Source organism: Charadrius vociferus, unplaced genomic scaffold, assembly GCF_000708025.1.
Source record: "Charadrius vociferus isolate BGI_N301 unplaced genomic scaffold, ASM70802v2 scaffold393, whole genome shotgun sequence".
Lineage (NCBI taxonomy): Eukaryota > Metazoa > Chordata > Aves > Charadriiformes > Charadriidae > Charadrius > Charadrius vociferus.
Window position 1 is genome coordinate 773031 of NW_009647760.1, and position 7041 is coordinate 780071.

At 46.8% G+C, this 7041-nt stretch overlaps 1 non-coding gene across 1 annotated transcript; it reads left to right on the forward strand.

Annotated features, from left to right (window-relative positions):
* The first annotated feature begins 804 nt into the window (after positions 1-804).
* TRNAF-GAA lies at positions 805-877 on the forward strand. Its single transcript has one exon. It is a non-coding gene; the product is annotated as a tRNA-Phe (tRNA).
* The last annotated feature ends 6164 nt before the right edge of the window (positions 878-7041 follow it).

Genomic DNA, 7041 nt, shown 5'->3' on the forward strand with positions numbered 1-7041 from the left:
TAGATGCCTGGTGCTTTTTAAGAAGCTCAAGGGCATTCAAGCTATCATCACAGGGCTGAAAGATGTGAGATGGGTCGTGAAGAAAGTCTACAATCCTCTGGAATAGGAGCTGTGGGACAGCTGGTATAGCCTAAGGTATCATTAATGGTACTGAATGTGTCTATTAAGGCAACCAGCATGGAATTCTTGTGGTGGGACTGTATTTGAGATGAAAGGCACGGTTCAATTGTCTGCAGGACAACAGAAAGGTCAAACTACACCCAAATCCCAAAGACTTTAAAGGGTTTCCTACCCCAGGTGTCACTAGTCCCTGGCTACTTTATTTGTAGGGGCACTGCTTCTGCAGAGCAGACTAAGAAGGAAGTCTGGGACAGGAATGAACTCAGGAGAAACAATTACAATGTCAAGAAGAAAATTGCAGAATAGTCTCTCTGCTGTATTCTCCAGGCTCATAATAATATGTAGATTGAAGACTTCTCAAACTGGGGTGGAAGGAATGTTTTAGGGCAGTATGTGTGTAACGCTTTCTGATGAAACTCACTTTCTGTGTTTCTCTCATTGCTTCTGACACCCTTAGTAGTTCAGCCATGCACAAAGTACCATGGAAGGCCTGGAGAGGAGAAGTATCGGGGTGATGTATGTAAGAATCTGAAGGGAGGGTGTAGAGAAGATGGATTCAGGCTCTTTTCAGTGGTCTGCAGGGACAGGACAAGAGTCAAATGCACAGCAAACCAGACTGAATAATAAAAGTCTGAAAGATAATTATAGTCCAACAGGTTTTGTGAAAATTCATGCCACAGCAGAGCTGAAGTAGCTCAGCTGGGAGAGCGTTAGACTGAAGATCTAAAGGTCCCTGGTTCAATCCCGGGCTTCAGCAGTGTTTTCCTGTAGTTTTCTGTGGCCAGTGTTGGGATCCCCAGCACAAGAGAGACATGGACATACAGGATAGGGTCCAGTGAGGGGCCATGATGATGATGACGAAGGGTCTAGAGCATCTCTGCTATGAGGAAAGGTTGAGAGTGCTGGGACTGTTCAGCCTGAAGAAGAGAAGACTCAGAAGATATTCTATCAATATAAATGAAATCTTGAAGGGAGGGTTCAAAGAGCATGGAGGTAGACTTTTTGGAGGTCTTCAGTGACAAGACAAGCAGCAATAGGCACAAACTGAAACACAGGAGATTCCCTCTGAACATCAGGAAACACTTTTTACTGTGACAGTGACTGAGCACTGGCATAGGTTGCACAGAGAGGCGGTGGAGTCTCCATCCTTCAAGATATCCAAAAGACACAGTCCAGAGCAACTTGTTCTGGGTGGCCCTACTTGAGCAGTGCGTTGGACCAGGTGACCTCCAGAGGTTCCATCCGACCTCGATGATTCTGAGTCTATGAAATAGGGACATAGTTTTACAATTCAAGGGTTTCAACAAAAATAGTGATACAAAGGGGGTTTGTGTTCCCTCAACCTCGAGCTGCCTGTTCCTAGCCCTGTGTCATGGACTGCCCCGTAAAAAGGTAATAATGTTGACCCACTGGTGTATGGGGCCATGCAAGAAATCAAAACTGTGATTTGGGAAAAGGAAAAATACCCTATCAAAAAAGAATCTATTTTAGTCTGCATCACAACCGAGTCTGAAGCAAGTCCTCTCCCTAAAATGTGTCTTCTTCCAGTCTGTAGAGTTCTGGTGTGTCAACCTGTTTCTCACAGGGAAACAGCTCCAGATCTCTGATGAAGCTTTCTACCCTTTCCTGAACCTTTTCTACTCCTACTCCGATCTTTATAAAATGATAATATTCAATGTGAGAGCACCCCAAAGAGTTCTACAACTGAGTAACTGTGTTTTGTTCTCCATCCATTTCTGACTGATTCCTGATCTGTGGAGTCCTTCAGGCAAACAGCAGAGACAAGACCTGAATTGCCAATTGTCAAAAAAAAAAAAAAAAAAAGAAGTGAGAAACACCAAACCTTTCACTATCGATTTCTCAAAGATCAACCCCAATACTCATCTGATCTCTCCTCCATAATAGGGCAGAGACCTCTTCTTTCTTCATTCCAGTGGTGCTCTTTAATCTCTGGAGGTAACCCTACCAGATCCTGCAGCACTTGCAGGAGATGACCTCCCTGATCAGGATGTGAATACTGACTTGTGTATAAGTCAATGATATCACGATCTGCTTAAGACTTGAAGAGATACCATGGGTTCTGCTAGGCAAAGGCCTCTAGCAGCAGTTACCACCCACTAACAGGTAGGGCCAGAACATTCACTGCCCTCCTGCATAGCTCAGGAAACCTGAACAACAGAATCTAGGTAGAATCATAGAATAACAGAATCTTCTAGGTTGGAAGAGACCTTTAACATCATCAAGTTCAACCATCTACCTAACACTGCCAAAACCACCACTAAACCATGTCCCTCAGCACCACGTCTACCTGTGTTTTCAATACCTCCAGGGATGGTGACTCAACCGCTTCCCTGGGCAGCCCGTTCCAATGCTTGACAAAGCTTTCAGTGAAGAAAGTTTTCCTCATATCCAATGGTGCAACCTCCCCTGGTGCAACTTGAGGCCATTTCCTCTTGTCCTATCTCTTGTTACTAGCGAGAAGAGACCGACCCCCACCTGGCTACTGCCTCCTTTCAGGTAGTTGTAGAGAGTGATAAGGTCTCCCCTCAGCCTCCTTTTCTTCAGACTAAATAACCCCAATTCCCTCAGCCACTCCTCAGTAGACTTATTCTCCAGGTGGCTTGGACTAGATGGCCTATAAAGGTCTCTTCCAACCCAAACTATTTTGTGATTCTGTGATTCTGTATAACAGCCACTCACCCATCACTGCCCTTTGCAGACCTGATTTACTCAGCCAGGATCCTCTGGCTCAAGGATGCACCAAGTAGAAAAGGTTTTACCTTTGACCCTTTACTCTTACTGTCTGTGTCTGCATCTAAATCGGGAATGAGCTTCCTGGTCCCTTAACTGGATGAGAGCAGATCAGAGCCCCCTGCCTGGTCCACTTGCAACATTAAATTACATCAAACTTGGTGTATGTCTGGGACCTCATTTTTTTATGATAACAGACCTCAGGCAGTTGTGTATGTACATCCCAGGCTTTGCCCTCAGGTTTAAGAACAGCTTACACACTGTGGCTTTGCTGAGTTCCTCTGACCTCACCTACCACACTGGAGAAATGAAGCCTTGGGCACGAAGGGCAGAAGCAAATCAGATACCAGGTGCACAGATCGTGAGTCAGAGAGCAGTAGGACAGCATAGGTTTAGTCTTCAAGCCATCCTGCTAAACAATATTTTGACCTAGTGCTAGACTCACAGTTTAACAAGTGTACTGGAAATCTAAATAAGGCCACTGCTTGGGCTTCAACACTGACCAGTACTTCTCCACGCTGCTTAAACATGCCAACTCAGGCCTTCCCACGCAATGTCCAGACACAGTTCAGGGAGTAGCAGGGGGCAGGAACCCTCCCCAAGAGGTGGTTTGTTCACAATGAGTCTATTTCTGTTGAGGCACTAGGAGGAAAAGATTTGAGCACCATGACAGATGTGCCCTACCAGGTGGCCTTAGTCCCATCGATCAGGACAGACCAGTTGTGTTTGCTTTTGGCACTATAACTCTCCCTGTAGAGGACTTGGTGTTTCCTCCTTACTGTCTCCTTACCTCAGGCAGCCTAGAAGGGCCTGCCACAATGAAGATAAGCATTTGAAGTAAAGATTTATTACGGGTGGTTGAACAGATAAACCACAGCCAGCTGAGGAAATCCCTTGAGCAGGGTAGGAGTCAAAAGGTAGGAGAAATTTTTAGGGCTGGAAGAGACTTCGGGCAGGATATCATGTGCATTTGCCCTGTTCTTACTCCTTTCTGAGTAACTGTTCATGGACAGCACTGGAGGATACGTGATCTAAGCTGGCACTGTTGTTCACACGCAGGTGCTAGTGACTGCTGGGCTTGCTCAGCTCTCACATGGCTGCAGTCCTGCACAAGGAGGTAACTGCAATCCAATTGTTTTGAAGCCTAATCCACAGCTGTGGGAAGGGAAAGCAAAGGCTCCCACTAATCACAGCATCACAGAATGGTGGGGGTTGGAAGGGACCTTCGGAGATCATCTGGTCCAACCCCCTGCCAGAGCAGGGTCACCTACAGCAGGTTGCACAGGATTGTGTCCAGGCAGGTTTTGAATAGCTCCGGAGAAGGAGACTCCAAAGCCACTCTCAAAGTAAAGAAGTTTTTCCTCATGTTTAGATGGAATTTCCTGCATTCCAGTTTGTGTCCGTTGCCCCTTGTCCTGTCGCTGGGCACCACTGAAAAAAGTCTGGCTCCATCCTCTTGACACCCACTTTTTCAATATTGATAAACATTGATGAGATCCCCTTTCAGTTTTTTCTCCAGGCTAAACAGACCCAGGGCTCTCAGCCTTTCCTCATAAGAGAGGCGCTCTAGTCCCCTGATCATCTTTGTAGCCTCCACTGGACTCTCTCTGGCAGTTCCTTGTCTTTCTTGAACTGGGGAACCCAGAACTGGACACGGTACTCCAGATGTGGCTTCACCAGGGCAGAGTAGAGGGGGAGTATGACCTCTTTCAACCTGCTGGCCACGCTCTTTTAATGCATCCACCACCTTTTGAATGCACTGACACTAGTAATCAGGCCCCCATGTTCACATTGCAGGACATAAAGAATTCCCCAGAGACCATAGCACAGTGCTGCTAGAAGTGATGAGAGCAGCATATCTGTCTGCTCCTTTTCCTGACGACCTGGAACCCTCCTGGCTGAAACAGCTTTGACTCAAGCTTTAATGTCAAAAGTTGCCAAGTTTCCCTGTGTTTTGCTCAAAGAAGGGTTAAAAGCCACCCTGTGCTCCGTGGTTGTTGCTCACCGCGAGGGAAGGTACAGGATGAATAACGGTGGTGGGTGGCAGGCAGCGCGGGGGCGGCTGCCCTGCCAGCACCTTCCCCCAGCCCACACACATGCAGCTCCCTCCTCTCATCGCCCTTCAGGTCCCTTCGGCACCGAGGCCCCCACACTGATCAGTCAGCGCATGTCAGACCCCACTAACAGTCCTTTCCTGAGCACAGCGCTGCTTCAGCCCGCAGCTCTCCCCCACAAACACTCACAACCCTGCCAGTGCCCTTCAGCTCTGATTTTCTGCTTTTTCTAGTAATTTCTGCCTCTTTCTTTTAATGCTTTCAGTCCCAATTTGTTGCTGCTGTCCTTCTCCCCCATCCTCGTGACATCTCTTTCCACCTTTCCTGCCAAAAGCGCTAGTATGGATCGGTCTGCACGCATCCATTCTGACCGCACAGCACCAGAGCTGTATTTCACTGCTGCTGATATGCGGGAGCCTGCACTGAAAGATCAGCCAGATAGAGTAAATGGGAAATCCTCAGCATGAGCTTAAAACCCTTTCCTCCAGAAAAAAGGAAAAAGAAAAAGAAAAAAAAAAAAGAAAAGAAAGAAAAAAGAAAAAAGAAGAAAGAAAAAGGAACAAAAAAGGAAAAAGGAAAAAAGAAAAAGGAAAAAAGAAAAAAAACCACACACCCCTCAAAAAAAAACAAAACCCTCAAACAACAAAACCAACCAGAAAAGGGTAAATAGGAAAAATCCCTGCAAGGCAAGGCATGTGATCACTGTAGGAGCGTGACTAGATCTGTTAGTACACCTGGGAAAGTTCCCACTGGAACTAGTGAATGCAGATCACACCAGGGGTTACTGCACACTGCAGACCCCCAGACCTCTGATTTGTAGTCACTGTGAATCACTGCTGCAGTGTCAATATAGCTGCTCTGATGAAAAGATCATGAGGTGAGACATGCAAGTTCCCAGCATCGCCTTCTCTACTTTGCTGATTGCTTTTGTGATAGTTGGCATTCCCCTGGAGTGCTTCTGCTATTGCTTTCTTTTTATGTTCTTGTAGGACCTACTGTAATATACAGGGTAATTTGACCACATCTGCTTTGTCCCTTGCTCTGCCAATCGCTAGCTTGAAGAGAAGGTAATTCTTTGATTCATGCCTCAGTTTCACCCACCAGAAAATTTGGCAAAGTAGTCCAGAATTGCTTTTGAAAGTGCTCTGACAGAGAGGGGTAGCCATGACAGAGATAGAGGCAGACAGCATACACAGATAATAAAAGACATTGCCAGCCCTGAAGATTAATTTTCTAAATTACATGGCAGCTACAAGATGAGGAAAAGAAAGGATTATTATTTGCATGCCATGGGAGCAATAATCCTGCGATTACTACTCCAGGCATAAAGTCATTAAGCCTTGGATTGTGCTGCAGTGCAGAGCTCTTGGAGGTGTAGCAGTACTGTGCCATGAACAGACGGCTTGTGTGCTGTCGTAAAGGTAACACACACTTTTGTGCACTTGTGTAGAGTCCAGACTGTGATGAAGACCACCCATGCTCACGTTAAGAGGTGCATCTTGCAGTCCTTGCATCAGTGAGTGCACAGGAGCTGCCGTCCAGACCCTCTGACAGCAGATTAGGTCTGTGCAGATTCAGCCCTGCCCTTTCTCAGCCCATCTGAGCTGCTGAGGTTGGCCTCGCACATGTTGGCAGCTGAAGTCTGAATCATGCTCTAAGGCACACACTATCCCCATTGACTTCAGAGGGGTCCTGGGGTAACCAAGATCTTTCCTGCATTAAAAACCTAAAGTTGAAGAGAAGTTCTGCCCCAGAGAGCCTCAGGCAGCAGTCTACAACCCGGGAGTCGACCCTTGGCCATCCATAGGGAAGTCCAGTTGCTCCTAAGAGTTTAGCTGAACAGTCAGCTTTTCCAAAAACTGAGCTTAGAGCTGCAAATCCAATCCTGCTGCCTTTTGCAGTGTGAGTTGCTTCGATTTTGAAAGGCACAGGGTCCCAGTTCACCTGGTGAACGTGATGTTGTGCATGACTTATACAGTGTTGGTCTTTAGATAGCAGATCACAGAATCACAGCATCACAGGATGGTGGGGGTTGGAAGGCACCTCTGGATGTCATCTAGTCCAACCCCTCTGCCAAAGCAGGATCACCCAGAGTAGGTTGCACAGGAATGTGTCC